This window comes from Lagenorhynchus albirostris, chromosome 19 (assembly GCF_949774975.1).
Source record: "Lagenorhynchus albirostris chromosome 19, mLagAlb1.1, whole genome shotgun sequence".
NCBI classification, from domain to species: Eukaryota; Metazoa; Chordata; class Mammalia; order Artiodactyla; family Delphinidae; genus Lagenorhynchus; species Lagenorhynchus albirostris.
In genome coordinates this window covers 11,568,710-11,586,158 of record NC_083113.1, presented here as the reverse complement: position 1 = coordinate 11,586,158, position 17,449 = coordinate 11,568,710, and positions in this window count along the sequence as shown.

Below are 17,449 nucleotides of genomic sequence, written 5' to 3'. Positions count from 1 at the left end.
TCCTCACAGCCCCCTCCAGGTTGGGACACACAGTTTTGAGGGCATGAGCCCACCATGGCCCCCTTTACCTGGCAAAGCAATAAAGCTATTCTTTTCTACTTCACCCAAAACTCTGTCTCCAAGATTTACTTCGGTGTCAGGGTACAGAGGCTGGATTCAGCTTCAGTAGCCTTAAGGGTAAGAAGGATTCTGGCTACACTGACCTAACGGGATTCCTCCTGGATGAGATGTCACCTGAGCGTGGGGGGGGGGGGGGACCCAAACAGATATCAAAGGTGATCAGATATCAAGGGTGGGCAGTTCCAGTTAAACTAACTTAGAAGGATTCTTGCTAAAACTGGACAAGGCAGAGATGAACACAGAAGTCAAAAGTCAACCCTAGTTGGAAAAAAGTTCAGGAGAACCTGAGCAGAGTTCAGTCAATGAGAGAATCTTTGTCAGTATTTGAAAATGCAACAGTGTGGATGCTTCAGGTGCCAATAGCAGACAGCCCCCTTCCTCCCTCCGCCCCGGACTCCCCAGGCTGGGATTAAAAGCAAACAACTGGTTTGTCTAGTTGGACTCCAAGTACTACATGTAGGGATCAGCTCTGCTTCTCTGCTGTTTACTCTGTTTTCCTCCACAAATTGGTTGTCATGCTCAAGCTGGTGCCAAGATGGCTGCTGCATTCCAGACATCGCAGCCAAACACCTAGCTGGAGAGGAAGCCCACCCCATTCTGGGGGAGCTTCCCCAGGAGCCTCCCCTCAGCTCTGACTGGCCAGCACTACCCACCGCTCAACCAATCCCTGGCCAGAAGAATGGGAGAGGCTTGGACCAACCAAGATCTGCTTGCTGGGGCTGGGGAGAAACCAGGATGAAGGCTGCAGGACACAGGATGGGGTTAACACGTGGTATTAACAGTGGCTCTTTCTGGGCAGTTGGAAGATGGCTGAATTTTACTCTCTTCCTTTTGAGTTCATTCTAAATTTTCTATAATAAACTTTGACTTTTAGTTATTTTAAGAGGAATCAAAATCATTATGTGAGAGGGAGGTGGGAAGGAAGGAGGGAGGGAGAGAGGAGAGAGAGAGAGAGAGAGAGAGAGAGAAGCTTCAGGAACTGGAAAATCTACAATAACTGGCTTTGCTTTATGCCCTGCCTCTCGATGCTCACAGAACCTTTGCTCCTGAGGTTTAACAGTGAAAATTCATCAGAATCCCTTTGGCCCCTAAACTCCACTTCTGCTGCACACCAAACTCCTACCAGAATAAGGCCGGTTTGGGCAATCTGGTTGCGGCCCAAGACTGCGGCGGCTACACTTGGAAATAACGGCAGGGTTTGCAACGACCCGTCTGAGGCAGACAGACGGGAAATCTCGAACCTGCAGCAAAAAGGACTGAGGGTAGATCCTGGAAGGATTCTGACCCCAGGAACACCACCTCAAAACCTTCCAGGGACTTCCCTGGTGGCGCAGTGGTTAAGAATCCGCCTGCCAGTGCAGGGGACACGGGTTCGAGCCCTAGTCCGGGAATATCCCACATGCTGCGGAGCAACTAAGCCCGTGTGCCACAACTACTGAGCCTGCACTCTAGAGCCCGCGAGCCACAAGTACTGAGCCTGCGCTCTAGAGCCCGCAAGCCACAACTTCTGAAGCCCACGTGCCTAGCACCCGTGCTCCTTAACAGGAGAAGCCACCCCAATGAGAAGCCCGCGCACCTCAATGAAGAGTAGCCCCCGTTTGCCACAACTAGAGAAAGCCCGCTCACAGCAACGAAGACCCAACGCGGCCAAAAAATAAATAAATGTTTAAAAAAAGAAAAAAAAATGTTAATTGCTTATAAAGGGTAGCACGTCTTAAAAAACAATACAAGTCAACTTGTTTACAAAACAGAAACAGACTCACAGACACAGAAAACAAACTATGGTTACCAAAGGGGAAAGGCAGGGGGAGGGATAAATTAGGAGTATAGGATACACACAGCTATACATAAAACAGATAAACATCAAGGATTTACTGCATAGCACAAGGAACTATATTCAATATCTTGTAATAACTTATAAAAGAACCTGAAGCCATACACCTGAAAGTAACCCAATATTGTAAATCAATTATAGTTAAAATTTTTTTAAACTATAAAAAATAAATTAAAAAAAAAGAAAAGGTAAGGCGGCTCACGGGACCTCCACGAGGCTGGGGACCAGGAACAAGGTATAAATGACCTGGTGGAACTGCTCCTGCCAGTAACCATTGTCCACAACATCAGCCTTGGCCCCAGAACCCCTGCCTGAGGGGCCCTGGAAGGCTGCATTCATTCATGCATCCATTCAACAAACATCTATTGAGCACCTACTGTGTGCCAGGCACGGAGTTTACAGACGGAAAGTACAAAGATCGCTGCCCTTGTGGAGTTTATATGTTGGTGGACGTGCCGGCTCTGTCCTCACCATCAAAGGCTCTATGTGACGCCTGCATCTCTGGCTTCTGCATCCAAGCCTCGCACGGTTGCATCTGATCAGGGAGCCTGGGTCACATGGCAGTGCCAGCAGAAGAGGAGCCTAAGAAAGCAAGTCTCTGGCAGGACTCCTGAGGTGGATGATTCGCAGAAGCATAACAAAAGGCACAGGACGTGTAGCTACTACGGCGGTCCCCAGTTTACAGATGACAACACCAAGGCTCAGAGAGGGCATGTCAGTTGCCCAAGGTCACACAGCCCATCAGCAGCAGAAACTGGGCTCAAAAGCACAGAGGGGGCTTTCCCTGGTGGCGCAGTGGTTGGGAGTCCGCCTGCCGATGCAGGGGACGCGGGTTCGTGCCCCGGTCCGGGAAGATCCCACATACCGCTGAGCGGCTGGGCCCATGACCCATAGCCGCTGGGCCTGCGCGTCCGGAGCCTGTGCTCCGCAGCGGGAGAGGCCACAGCAGTGAGAGGCCTGCGTACCGCAAAAAAAAAAAAAAAAAAAAAAAGCACAGAGGGGAGTCACAGTCAGTTACAGCTGGCGTCTGTTGTTCCATAAATCTAGTCATGAGGATTTGGGGCCTTCGAGCAACCCCTGCACAGGCTCCTCAAAGCCTATGGGCCGGGCTTCCCTGGTGGCGCAGTGGTAGAGAGTCGGCCTGGCGATGCAGGGGACACGGGGTCGTGCCCCGGTGCGGGAGGATCCCACATGCCGCGGAGCGGCTGGGCCCGTGAGCCGTGGCCGCTGAGCCGGCGCGTCTGGAGCCTGTGCTCCGCGACGGGAGAGGCCACAAGCGGTGAGAGGCCAGCGTACCAAAAAAAAAAAAAAAAAAAAAGCCTATGGGCCTTCTGACACCCGTGGCTGTTAACTGCAGAGACTGACTCCCCCAACTGACCACGTGCAGAGCGTTTCTCACACATTTATCCTCTGTGCCCTCCCAGCCACGGCGTGATGATCCCCATTATACAGATGGGAAAAGTGAGACACAGTTTAAGTAACTTGTCCAGGTCACCCATGCAGGGAGCAGCAGATGCAGGGCTGGAACCCAGGCTGGTTGGCTCCAGAGTCCACACTCTTACCTAGGACTTGGTTCTGCCTCAGCGTTAACAGCCACCATCAAAAACTAACTATATGGGGGCTTCCCTGGTAGCGCAGTGGTTGAGAGTCCGCCTGCCGATGCAGGGGACACAGGTTCGTGCCCCGGTCTGGGAAGATCCCACATGCCGCGGAGCGGCTGGGCCCGTGAGCCATGGCCGCTGAGCCTGCGCGTCCGGAGCCTGTGCTCCGCAACGGGAGAGGCCACAACAGTGAGAGGCCCGCGTACCGCAAAAAAAAAAAAAAAAAAAAAAACTAACTATATGATGCCAAGGGTTTAGTATCAATACTTACCAGCAATGCTGTTACTGAATTAGACGCAAGGCCCGCCCTTGGGGCCCTAGCTGAACCGACGCCTCCCGTGGCTCCGTCAGGGAGCTCTTTCCCGCTCAGGCTCAGGTCCTAGCTGCCAATAATAAAACTGAATTTGGTGCAAGCAAGACAGGCTTGAGAGTGTTTAGAGAATGGAGAAGGGGAGCTTCTGCACTAACAGCCCCTTCTCCCCTCAGGGAGGAAAGTAAGAGGATTTTAAGGGTTAGGAAGCGGACAGATCATCCGGGCTCTAGGAAAGGGGCGGAGCTTTTAGGGCAGCCGTGGGCATGCGTAGTCTCCACGCTCCTTTCCGCACAGTCACGGACGCTCCTTTCCACGCAGCTCGAATGGTGCCTAGCAAAGTACAAATGCTCTCTTTGCGCAGGGATGTTAGCGTGGAAGGAAGCAGATGTAACTCTGGGACACCTCCAGGTCTCATCTGCGGAGGCATATTCCTGTGGTCAAGTCAGGGCCCGTTCGGGGCGGGTGACCATTGTGTATCTCTTAAAGCACAGCTGCACAGCATCTCTGTCAAATACCAGGTGCTCTTGAAACAAACACAGAGATAAATCGAGGCAAGGAAAGCCGGCCATCTTGGATCTAGCCGGTTCAGTCCGGTTTTCTCTTGGGCATTTGTGGCATCCTTTTGGTAAAACACAAGTAGCCTGTATGGCTAAAAAACAAAAACAGAAAAACAGTTTCTGCAACTGGGACCTGGGCTGCATAGCATGGGTGACAATACGAGTTTTAGTCAAATGGCCAAACCTCTCAGAGCCTCTATTTTTATATCTGTAAAAGAGGGGCAATGACAGCACCACCCACAACAGGATCCTTTGGAGGACTGGCCTGGCAAATCCATGGAATGCTGCTGCCTTTGAAGCTGTGGTAATAAACAAAGAACAACCAAAGGAGAAAAGCAAAGGCTGTTACTTCAGAGCTTGCTATAGCAAGGGAGTCCGGCAGCATCACTTGCATTTGGCAGAGACCCAAAGGCAGGCAGAGAGGTGTGAAAGCTTTATAGTGGAAAACAGGAAAGGCTACGAGTGTGCCCTTGCTGGAGGCCGTTGGCACAGAAAAGCAGAAGGCGGGCTTGTTAGAAGCAGGACGTCCCAGGTGACTGATTAGGCTTTCTCTGGCTGGTCCTAAATTAGAAGAAGGGACAAAAATTAGGGAGGCTGTTAGTTGTTGATCAAGCCCTGGCCATTCGGAGCTGATTGTTACAGAAGTGATTGTTTAGCTTCCTGCATTGTCACTAGAGATAGTAATCTGGCTTCCTGTGAGTCCGAATTAAAGCAAGCTGGCTTCCTGGGCTGTTTTTAAGAGGGTTGGTTTCCTAGGTTGCTTCACCTCGTGAGTCAGAATTCTATTTTTATAGATGGTCTGACAATTTTCAGTCTGTATACTGGTCTCTCAAAGCACTTTTTAGATGTGATGGTACCTAATCAAAGATCAACATGGGGGACTTCCCTGGTGGTCCAGTGGTTGAGAATCCATCTTGCAATGCAGGGGACGCTGGTGTGATCCCTGATCGGGGAACTAAGATCCCACATGCCACAGGGCAACTAAGCCTACGTGCCACAACTACTGAGCCCCCACACTCTGGAGCCTGCATGCCACAACTAGAGAGAAGCCCACGCACCACAACGAAGATCCCACGTGCAGCAACTGAGACCCGACGCAGCCAATAAATAAATAAATATTTTTAAAAAAAGAGAGAGAGAGATCAGCATGGATAAATCTGCTCCACGGAAGACCATATGATTCTTTGTTAGTAGAACTGAAAATAGATGGTCCCAGAGACCAGTAAAGGGAAAAGCCAAAAGAAAATTCTCAGTCCTGGAAGAAGAAACAGAATGCAGGGCTCTGTTCCAGTTACTTCTTGCTGTGGAACAAACTCAGTGGTATAAAACAACAACCATTTTATTAAGTTCACGATTTCTGGGATCAGGAAAACAGACAGCTTCGTGATATCAAGCCTCAGATGAAAAGATTCAAAAGGCTGAGCTTGGCTCAAATGCTGGAGGCTAGAATCACCCAGAGGTGTCTTTACTCACTCACTGTCAGCTGGGAGCTCAGCTGGGGCTATCAACTAGATCATCATCACACGTCCTTGCCAATGTGAATGCTTGGGCTTCCTCACAGCATGGTGGCCAGGTTCTGGGTTCATGGAGGGAAAGCATGTGGAGAGCAAGTGTTCCAAAAGACCAAGGCAGAAACTCTATGGCTTATTCTGACCTAGCCTTGGAAGTCACACGCTGTCACCTACACTGCATTCTTTTGATTACAAGTGAACCACTAAGGTTGGCCCAGATTCAAGGGAGGGGGATTAGACCTTCTGCTGGATAGGAAAATGGCAAAATCCTATCACAGAAGAGCATTCGGTTGTAATCAACTTTGGAAAATACAGTGACTCACAGGCTCCCTCTTTACAAGTTCACGGTCTATGATAAAAAGCAGAAAATGTAACAAGCTGCAAAAATCACGTGAATCAGGCAAGGTTTCTGCTGTAGCAACTGCTTCTGGCTGATTTAAGCAGAAAAGGAACAAATTAAAGGATCCTGAGCTGTTCAAAGAGTCTCCAGGATGGCGGGGAACCAGGCTTGGGAGGTGTTGTATGTTGAATTATGTCCCCTCAAAAAGAGATGCTGAGTCCTAACCCGCAGTACTTCAGAATGGGACCTTATTTGGAAATAGCGTCTTTACCAAGGTAGTTAAGTTAAAATGAGGTCACTAGGGTGGGCCCTAATACAATATGACTGGTGTCCCTATCAAATGGGGAAATCTGGAGACAGAATTTTGTATGTGAAATTGCCCCGGGTTGGAACATCACAGCAATATCGCATCTTGTTTGGTCAATACAGTGCTTTAAGGCATGTTCCAATGAGTTGTGCAAAAGGAGGCTGCAGAGGAGGCTGGAAAATGTCTTTATCTTGGGCAGGCTTCTGCCCAGCCAAAGTTTAGGATTCTTTTCAAGGAACAAGGAGACATGGATAGTGCCTTCATGGTACCAAATGACTCCCGTCTCCATGTTCACAGCTCCTCGAGAGAAAGCAAGGCCAGGCTGTGTCTGCTGATTCAGGGAGCCTCCTTGGTTGCTTCCAGAACAAGGGATCTCTTGTTCCATAACTCTGAACCACCGTCCTTCACGTCACTCTGATTGGACCAATCTGAACCAATCCCTAAGGCCAAAGGAATGCGGCACTCTGATTGGTTTAGGTCTGGATGGCTGCCCATCCCTGATCCAATCACGGTGACGAGCGGTGGGACTATACAATGGGAATAGCTAATGAGAAGCCCACCCAGAGCTGGGAGTGGGCTCAATCCCGCCTAAACCCCTGGAGGCCTCCCACTGGCGGAGCAGTGGCCGGCGCTGGGGAGACACCCACATGTCCACTCTACCAACATTAATCAACTAATCACATAATTAAGTTAGTAAGCTATGAAGAAGTGTATCAGGAGTCTCCTTGGCCTGGGGTTGTTAGAGAAGGCTTCCAGAAGGAGCTGGGAACAGAAAAATGAGGCAGAGCAATAGCATGGGGACGAGAGCATGCCAGGCAGGGAGCCGTGGGCGATGAGGCTGGGTGGTTATATGGGGCAGCAGGGGACAGAGCAAGCAGATTCGGGGAGAAGGGGCTCCGGATGTTGCAAGAAGCCTGGGCAATGGGGAAAGGGGGCGGAAAGGGACTGGGAGGCTCCCTGCATCCACAGACACAGCCTCCGCCTTGCCCCTCCTCCTGAGTCACTCACAGAAGCCACTGAATTTCCACTTGCTCCTGTGGGCATTCAATAAAGCAGAAGGTGCAGAAGTTGCTGGCGCAGTGTCTGGAAGAGGGACAGCCTTCTATCCTCTGCCCAGATGCAGCCTCTCTTGGCCTTGCTTTGCACCTCTGCAAAATGGGCCTAATTTAGCCACCTCCCTGGGCTGCGGAGACAGCTATCAAGTATGCCCAAGTATCAGACAGTCTGCATATAGGCTCTCCCCTTCCTCCTGATGACAAGATTAAATTTCAAAATGGGCTTTGGACACTTTGAACAGGAAAACTTTTAGGGAGATGGGTGACATAGGCAAAGGTCGACTTAAAATATTTATTAATGTGATTACACTATTTTATATATATAGATAGAGAGAGAGAGAGAGAGAGAGTAGTCCATTTAGAAATAACAGTCTTCACTACTCACACAGAGCCTGAAATAGCTCATTCCCACCATTCAAGGGCTCTCAGGACACAGGCACCTCTTTCAAAATCCGCGTGCAGCGGTCATTAGGCTCTCCCCCATGGTGTGACAAGATAGCTCCCAGTGGCTCCAGGCTTATATTCCACAAGCTCAGCCACCCCAGACGAAAATAGTACCTTGTTCCTGATAGTTCCAACAAAAGCCCCAGGGCTGCCTCTCATTGTCTTAACTTAAATCACGTGTTCTTACATGAACCAATCACCATGGCCAAGTGTTAGAATGCTCTGATGGGCCAAACTTGGGCTATTTGTGTAGCCTTGGAGCCAGAGACAGACCCAGCTCCGCATGATCAAATGGATTGAGAGTGGGGAGGGGTTCCCCAAGGGAAAACCGGACTTAATTGCTAAAGAATGGGAGTGGATGGTGGGCAGGCAAAGGCGTCAGATGGTACCTACCTTTGGGGGAGGGGGGTAGGCGGGAAGGAAAGGGGGAGGGGGCCTGTTTCCCCAGGGGACAGTCTATTCATGAAAAATTCCTTCCTCATGAGATCAGTCTCTTCAGGACTTTGTCTCCTGACCTTGATTCTGAGCTGGTTGCAGGTAAGATGTCTAATTTCACTGCCACTCGGTAATCCCCAGAAAATGAAAGCAGCAATCTTGTCTCCTCCCTCAACTCTTCCTTGTGTGTTAGTTTCTTGACCTTCATGATTCCATTTGTCTTTCTCCAAATACATTCTAATTTGGGGGGGGGGCGGGGGGAGACAGACAGCTTTCACCTCCCAGCCCAATTCCCATCAGTAAATCGACACATATATGTTGAGGGCCCACTATGGGCCAGGCACTGCTCTAGGCACTAGAGAGTTTGATGGGAGAGGAGGTGGGGGTCGCATCTAAGTTCAGTGGGAAAGGATGCTGTGATTGATTAACAATGTCTGCCACAGTCATATCAAAGGTAGTGGAGGCACATAAGCCATCCCTGCTAGACATCTTTCTTAGCTCAGGTGATTCAAAAAGAGGTGATGGGACAGAGTTGGCCCACAGGCCACAGTTTGCCGTAGTTTCTAGAGCAAACTAAGACTTAGAGACTGCAAAATGGCATAGAACGGGGCTGTGAATGGCGAAAAGTTCCCACGATAGGAAGCCTACCTGAATATCTTGTAATCTCCAGAACAAAAACTAGACACCACGTATCCTGACCCTCTGACCAGCTTTCTTTCCAATAAAGCCAATGATTCTCTATAAGTCTGAAATATTTCCAAATAAAAAAATTTTTAATTTTGATGTTTTTTTAAAGTTATAATATTTTTAGAGATTTTTTCTTTTTTATTTATTTATTTTTGGCTGTGCTGGGTCTTCATTGCTGCGCACAGGCTTTCTTTAGTTGCGTTGAGTGGGGGCTACTCTTCGTTGCGGTGAGTGGGCTTCTCACTGTGGTGTCTTCTCTTGTTGTGGAGCACGGGCTCTAGGCACGAGGGCTTCAGTAGTTGTAGCATGTGGGCTCAGTAGTTGTGGCTCGCGCAGGCTCTAGAGCACAGGCTCAGTAGTTGTGGTGCATGGGCTTAGCTGCTCCACAGCATATGGGATCTTCCTGGACCAGGGCTTGAACCTGTGTCCCCTGCATTGGCAGGTGGGTTCTTAACCACTGTGCCACCAGGGAAGCCCTAAAGATTTTTTTAATTGATGTGGACCATTTTTAAAGTCTTTTATTGAATTTGTTACAATATTGCTTCTGTTTTATGTTTTTTGGTCTTTTGGGGCACAAGGCATGTGGGATCTTAGCTCCCTGACCAGGGATCGAACCCTCATTCCCTGCATTGGAAGGTGAAGTCTTAACCACTGGATCACCAGGGAAGTCCCTAAAGTTACGATATTTTTAAAGGCTTTGAATCACATGGTGAAAAGAATTCCTTTTTCTACTCTTTTTGCATGATTCTGATAGTGGCAAATGAAAGTCTCGATCAGATTCTAGTCGGCCTTTAATGCCTTTCTAATACTTGCTAACTTTTACAAAGAGAAAATCAGCGCACATATAGAGCTACTAGTCTAAACCACTGTTTCACTTTATTTTCCCACTTTCAACTTACCTTGGGCTGTACAGTTTTTTTGTTTTGTTTTTTGCGGTATGCAGGCCTCTCACTGCTGTGGCCTCTCCCATTGTGGAGCACAGGCTCCGGACGCGCAGGCTCAGCAACCATGGCTCACGGGCCCAGCCGCTCCGCGGCATGTGGGATCTTCCCGGACCGGGGCACGAACCCATGTCCCCTGCATCGGCAGGCGGACTCTCAACCACTGCGCCACCAGGGAAGCCCTGTACAGTTTTCTTTTCATTCACAATGTAACAGCTTCCGCCTGGTCTCTCTGCTTCCACTCCTGCCCCCATGGTCTGTTTCCCATTCAGCAGCCAGAGAGATCCTGTTAAAATCAGTCAACCCTCACTTCCAAGATGGCAATACTTTCAAGAGTAAGCTCTCTGAGCCTGACTGCATGCCTTCTAGCTCACTTGGTACCAGCTTTGTTATACAATAAATTGTGTCCCCCCAAATTCATGTTGAAGCCCTAACCCCCAATGTGACTCTATTTGGAGGTAGGGCCTTTAAAGAGGTAATTAAATTTAAATGAGGTTATAGGGTGGGAACCTAATCCAGTATGACTAGTGGCCTTATAAGAAGAGGAGGAGGGAACTCCCTGGTGGTCCAGTGGTTAGGACTCAGTGCTATCACTCAGAACCTAATCCAGTATGACTAGTGGCCTTATAAGAAGAGGAGGAGGGAACTCCCTGGTGGTCCAGTGGTTAGGACTCAGTGCTATCACTACAGGGGGCCCGGGTTCGATCTCTGGTTGGGGAACTATAATCCCACAAGCCACGTGGTGCAGCTAAAAAAATAAATAAATATAAAAATTTAAAAATAAATAAAAATTAAAAAAAATAAAAAAATAAAAAATAAAAATACCATTAAAAGAAAAAAGAAGAGGACGAGGAGACACTAGGGATGCATATGCGTGGAGAAAAAAGCAGGTGACGTCATAACAAGGAGGCAGTCCTTTGCAAGCCGAGGAGAGAGACCTCAGGAGAAACCAGGCCTGCTAACACCTTGAGTTTGGACTTTCAGTCTCCAGAACTGTGAGAAAATAACTGTTGTTTAAGCCGTCAAGTCTGTGGTGTTTTGTCATGGCCACTCTAGCAGACTAATATAGGATCTTACTACAGCCTAGGAAATGGCTACCATTCCTTCTTCCTTCACCACGACAAAACCAGATTTAAATATAATGATAACAGCTACAGTGAAGAGGGCCTGGCTTTTATACCTGTCCATGTCTGAATTTCTTAAGTTCTCCGAATAGCCTTGGGAGGCGGGACTATTATATTCCCATTTTGCAGATGGAGAAATCGAGATTCAGAGAGGTGAAGTGACTGCCTCAAGATCACACACCAAGTATAGGAAACGCCAGTGTTGCAGTCAGGATGAGCTGGGTTATGCTGCAGTGACAGGCAACCCCACACTCTCCATGGCTTAGAACATCAAAAGGCTCTTTCCCTGCTCATGCTACGTGTTCATGTCAGGTAGGCAGGCATGACAAGGGTCAGGAGAGCTCTGTGTCACATCTCCTCATTCAGGAACCAGGCTGACAGAAGGACTGTCCCTACTATGCAGGGAACGGGAGGGAACCTGGCAAAGCATGCACTGGTTTTTAAAGGCTTCCACCCAGAAGTGACACTCCTACTCGCAGTTCATTGGCCAAAGAAAGTCACATGGCACAATCTAAGGTCAAGAGGGCTGGGCAGGTGCAATTCAACCACGTTTCCAGAATAGGGAGAACCAAAATTTGTATGAACAGCCCAGTCAATACACCATCAGGATTCACACCAGAGCCCACACTCAACCACTATGCTTTCCTGAGAGAAATTTCCAGGCAGGCCTGCCCTCCCCCATCTATTCCTTCAATGGCCCATTCATTCATTCAGCAAGTGCTGGACCAGAGTGGTGAGGTTGGCTGGGGAAGAAGTGCACAGAGCTGAAAGGTATTTAGAATGAAACATTGATAGAATTTTGTCCTGGATTAGATGTGTGGGATGAGGGAGAAGGGTGTTGTCAATAATGTGTTCCTGGGGCTTCCCTGGTGGCGCAGTGGTTGAGAGTCCGCCTGCCGATGCAGGGGACGTGGGTTCGTGCCCCGGTCCGGGAGGGTCCCGCATGCCGCGGAGCGGCTGGGCCCGTGAGCCACGGCTGCTGAGCCTGCGCGTCCGGAGCCTGTGCTCCGCGGCGGGAGAGGCCACGGCAGTGAGAGGCCCGCGTACCGCAAAAAATAATAATAATAATAAAATAAAATAATGTGTTCCTTCATCAATTCAATATTTATTGACCACCTGCTGTGTGCAGCTGTTTTAGGCTCTGAGGAGATAGCCATGAACAACACACACAGAGATCCCTACCCCCAGAGATCTGACAACAAACAGCATCGAATGTAACGTCCAGCTATGAGGAAGAATGCAACAGGTGCTGAGGAAGCTGGGGTACTAGAGCAGAGGAACCCCCAGGTGCCTGGTTTGCCAGTGAGGGGTAGGAGACAGTGGTGGCGTTCAAACTGCAAGAGGACCCGGTTTGCAAGAAATGAAGACATACGTCCACACAAAAACTTGTCCACAGATGTTCATAGGAGCATTATTCATAATAGCTGAAAATTGAAAACAACCCAACTGTCCATCAGCAGATGAATGGATAAGCAAAAGTGGTCTGTCCATACTGTGAAATATTACTCAGCCATTAAAAGGAATGAGACACTGATCCGTGCTACAACGTGGATGAACCTCGAGAATATTACGCTAAGTGAAAGAAGCCAGACACAGAAAACCACGTAGTGTATGATTCCACTCATGTGAAATGTCCAAAATACGCAAATCCATTGAAACAGAAAGCCAGTTAATGTTTGCCAGGGCCTGGGAGGGAGGGGGCATGGGGAGTGACTGCTAACGGGGACAAGGTTTCTTTTGGGGGTGATGGAAACGTTCTAAGATTGTGGTGGTGGTCGCACAACCCTAGGAACATACTAAAAACATTGAGCTGTGCACCTGAAATGCGTGAATTGTATGGTATGTGAATTACATCTCGATAACACTGTTCAAAAAAAAAGGAAAGAAAGAAAAGGGAAGGGTTTGGGAGGACAGTCTTGAATTCAGTTCAGTGTGTCAGCAGGGGAAGGCACCTGGAGATCCGGGATGTAGGACTGGGGACAGTGAACGTGAGTGCACCCTGCAGTATGGTCGCCCAGGAAATGTCTTCTTTTGTCACTGGTTGGGTTTGGGCTTTGCTGGATCGGTCCTGGTTGCCAGACTTGTAGGCAAGACACAACTCAAGGCGGAGCCAGCAGGGGGCAGCAGAGAGCCACGCAGACCCACGGACCAGGGCCTGGCCGCGTGGTGTCCTGCATTCACCTGCCTCCAGCCTCTGCCCCTTTCTTTACCCTTCGGGGCTCCCAGAGAGTCCACACAGCTGCCCAGGCCCCGAAACATGGGCGCATCCCTCCCTCGGTCTCACTGGGGCAGGCACTGGACCCTGCCCCCTAGTCGCCTGAGCTGGACGTTCCCCCCTCCTCTCTACAGCCCAGCCCTGGGCCAGGCTGCCGTTTTTTCTCCTTTTGCCTCCCCAGCCTCCTACCTGGTCTCCTGCCCTCTCCAATCCTCCCAACACAAGACAGCCCAAGGGATCTTTCTAAAGCCCAAACCCGACGCTGCCCCTCTCTGCTCAGAACCATCCGTGGCTCCCCAGTGCCCTTAAAGTCCAGGCTCCTCACCACAGCCTTCAACTGATTGCCAGGTCTGGCTCCTGGGGGGCCTCTCAGCCTTACCTCTCAGACCCCTGTCCCTCACCTCCACCCTGTGGACTGTGATCTGAGGGACTGAACTTCTTCGAGAATCTCGCATATTCCCTTCCATGCCCGGAGCCACATCACTTCACTCGACCTGCCCCAGGTCCGTATTCATCCTCCAGTCTCAGCTCAGATGCCTCTTCCTCCAGGAAGTCCTCCCTCACTCCAAGCTGGGTCAGATCCCCACCTCTGAGTTTATATCCACCCCAGCCCTGCCCACTCTGGGTCGTCACTGTCTGGAGATGGGCTTATCTCCCCACTGGACTGTGAGCCCCCAGAGGGGGCTGCCTCAGTCACCCAATGGGTCCCAGTACCACCCAGCACAGGGCAGGGGCTCCAGGAATGCGTGTGGAATAAGTGAACATGTGTGGATTCTCATTACCTATATCCTTCCCTTCCTGTGCCCAGCATCTCCATTCATTCATTGGCAAATGTTTATTGAGCAACTACTATACACCAAGCTCTGTCAAATGAACTCAACTAGGCACCAGACCAGCCCCCACTCTCAGGGAGCTCAGAGTCTAGTGGGGGAGGCAATATGGAAGCCAATGTAATAATAATTAATAATAAGCATTTCTTGAGCATTTACCAAACGTCATGCACTGTGTTAAGTGCTTTACTTATTTATTTTATCCGCAAAACAGTTTCATAAGGCAAGTACCATGATTATCCCTATTTTACAGATGCAGAAACTGAGGCTAAGAAAGGTCAGATAAGGGACTTCCCTGGCAGTCCAGTGCTAAGGACTCTGCGCTTCTACCACTGGGGTCACGGGTTCGATCCCTGGTCCAGGAATTAAGGTCCCACATGCCACACACAGCCGGGGAGAAAAAAAAAAAAAAAGAGGTCAGGTCACACAGGCTGTCAAGGGACAAACTGGGAATGGAAGCAAAGTCTTGCTAGCATCCAAGCTTTATCCTGTGCACGTTTCCAGTCTGAAAGGAAGAGGGACCAAGATGTAACCCACACCCACTAAAATTTAGTTGGGATCTGTGTGGCCAAGCAAAGGTCACCAAGGACAGGGCAATGCTTAACCCAAAGGAGGTATCGCTGATGGTGGGTTCAGTGTTTGGCCCAATTAGGAAGAGACCAATGTCCTTGGCTGGGATTGGGAGCTCCCAGACTCCTTGACTCTCTCCACCCCATCTCTACCCACCAGGGGTCACTGCCCACCACTACCTACTTCCCGTGAGTCCATCGGCACGTCTAGATTCTCAGGGCTGTGGCTCCTTGTTTTACAAACGAGGAAGTGGCTGCGTGGGGAAGGAAGTGGACTGGGCCATGACCAAGAGTGATTATGATTCATGGGGAAAACCCTTCTCTCCCAAATTCAACCCCTTTGTGTGCAAAAGTACATTGCACTCTGAAAGAGTCTGCCGGGGTCACATGGTGTGGGTAGCTTGGCTTCAGAGGTGTAAACACCCCCTCACCACCCTTCACACCTTTGATGAGAGTGCAGGCTTGTCTCTGTATCTGGGGGAGTGGGCTGTGTTGAGACCGAGGTATTTTTATCTGCTGGACACACTGGGGCTCCATGGAGGATTTCGCTTGAGGAAAGCGTTCCACGGATGAAGCAAACATTTCAAAATATTGCACCATTTTTGGATCTCGGCACCAGGAAACACTTGGGGGTAATGAAAGGGTTCTAAAACTAGATTTGGGGAATGGCTGTGCAAGGTGAATATTATGGGATGAAAAGTATGCCTCAGTGAAGCTGGTAAAGAGATTATGACATTTAGGAGATGATTGGAAATTTGGTCACTGACTGGGTATTGAAGATACTAAGGAATTGTTCATTGTTGATTTTGTTTTCACATTTTAGGCAAAATAATGACACTGTGAGGGTTGGTTTTTGTTTTGTTTTGTTTCTTGTGAGTCCTTATCTTTTAGAGATACAGGCTGAAGTATCTCTGAATAAAAGGATACCATGGCTGGAATTTGCTTTCAAATAAATGAGAAAGGATCATGGGTAGGGGAGAGGAAATAAGATGGGCTCAAGCTGGGTGATGGCTGTGGGGAGGGGCATTGCTCTGCCCTTGATGAATGTGTAAACTTTGGAAGTTTTCCAGAATAAAATATGGCTTTTAAATTGCTTTTAACCATAACTCTAAACCCAAGTCCAACCCATCCCATACTCTTGATGGGAAAAATGAGGCCCAGAGAGGAAGGATACCTAGCCAGGTCACCCCTCCCAGGTCCTTCTGGCCCTTTGGGGGTCCCCAGAGAACCGTGGCACTCTGTCTGCTCCCCTCCACCTCCCTGATTCTGCCCTTCACTTCCTGCCCTCTACCACCTTCCTGAAAAGCCCAGCCCCTCACATGTACCAACCTGTCCCCCTGCAGCCCCTCACCCCACACTTAGACCCTTCCCTTCTGTCCCTCATTGGCTCTCAGACCACAAGCTGGACCTTACCGTCACCTGACTCATCTATAATGGGCCACCTCGTGGCGTCCAAAGCGCCCTGTTCTGGATTCCCTGCTCCTTCTATAACCAGCTCCTCCCACTGCCCCCTCCCTCACTCAGCTCCAGCCACACCCACCTCTTGCCATCCTCGCACTCACCCAAGACCTTCCTGCCTCAGGGCCTTTGCACTTGCTGAGACTTCTGCCAAAAACACTCTTCCCCCAGATCGTCACATTCCCCCTCGGTCACCTCCTTCAGGTCTCAGCTCAAACATCACCTCCTCAGAAAGGCCCTCCCTGACCCCTCCCTACGAAAAGAGCAATCCCTGCCCCTCCCAATCCTCTTGCCCTATTTCATATTTTTATAGCGCTTATCTCCACCTGACATGATACACTCTATCAGTTTCCTGATTATGACCCATCTCCCTCCAATAGGATTTAGCCCCACAAGGAAAGGGTTGTTGCCTGTCTGCCCAACACAGCGTGGCAGATAGTCAGTGTTCAATAAATATTTGTTAAACGATTGAATGACTTGGAAAAACCCAGGTGAATGAGGTGAGAATGGGGACAAGGAGTGGGGGAAGGGACGGGTATCCAGCCAAAAGGAACAGCCCGTGCGAAGGTCTGAGGCTTGCCCCTCCAATCCACTGTTCCCTCTGGGACAGTAGCCTGGGTGTTCTTTCGAGGGTGAGGAATTAAGGGGACATAACAGCCTCCCCAGGACCAAGGCCAGACCTTGCCAGGCCGGCACAGGAAGCCACACCCTGAAGTCAGATCCATGAGTAAATGAGTAAATATTACATCTCCCTCAGCCTCGCTCTGAAGAGATAAGGGGAACAGAAAAGGGGGGTCCAGAAACCCGCTTCAGCTTCGCCCAGGGGGACAGGACAAAGGTCCTGCCACAGGAGCCCAGGCCATCTTACAAATATTAAGTCAGTAGTGGGCGGGGTCTCAGCAGGGAGACGGAATGAGGAGGTCCCAGGTCACCTCCCACTCCCTAGGGCATTAATGATGTGGCTGGTGAGAAAAGAGAGCCGGGGTTGGGGGAGAGAGCTGACAAAACAAGGTCAGAGAAACTTGTCCCCAGCTGCGGAGGAGATAACGACTTACCCACTCTAACCCCCTGAAGCTAAGGCCTGAGCCTCAGTTTCCTTGTCTGCAAA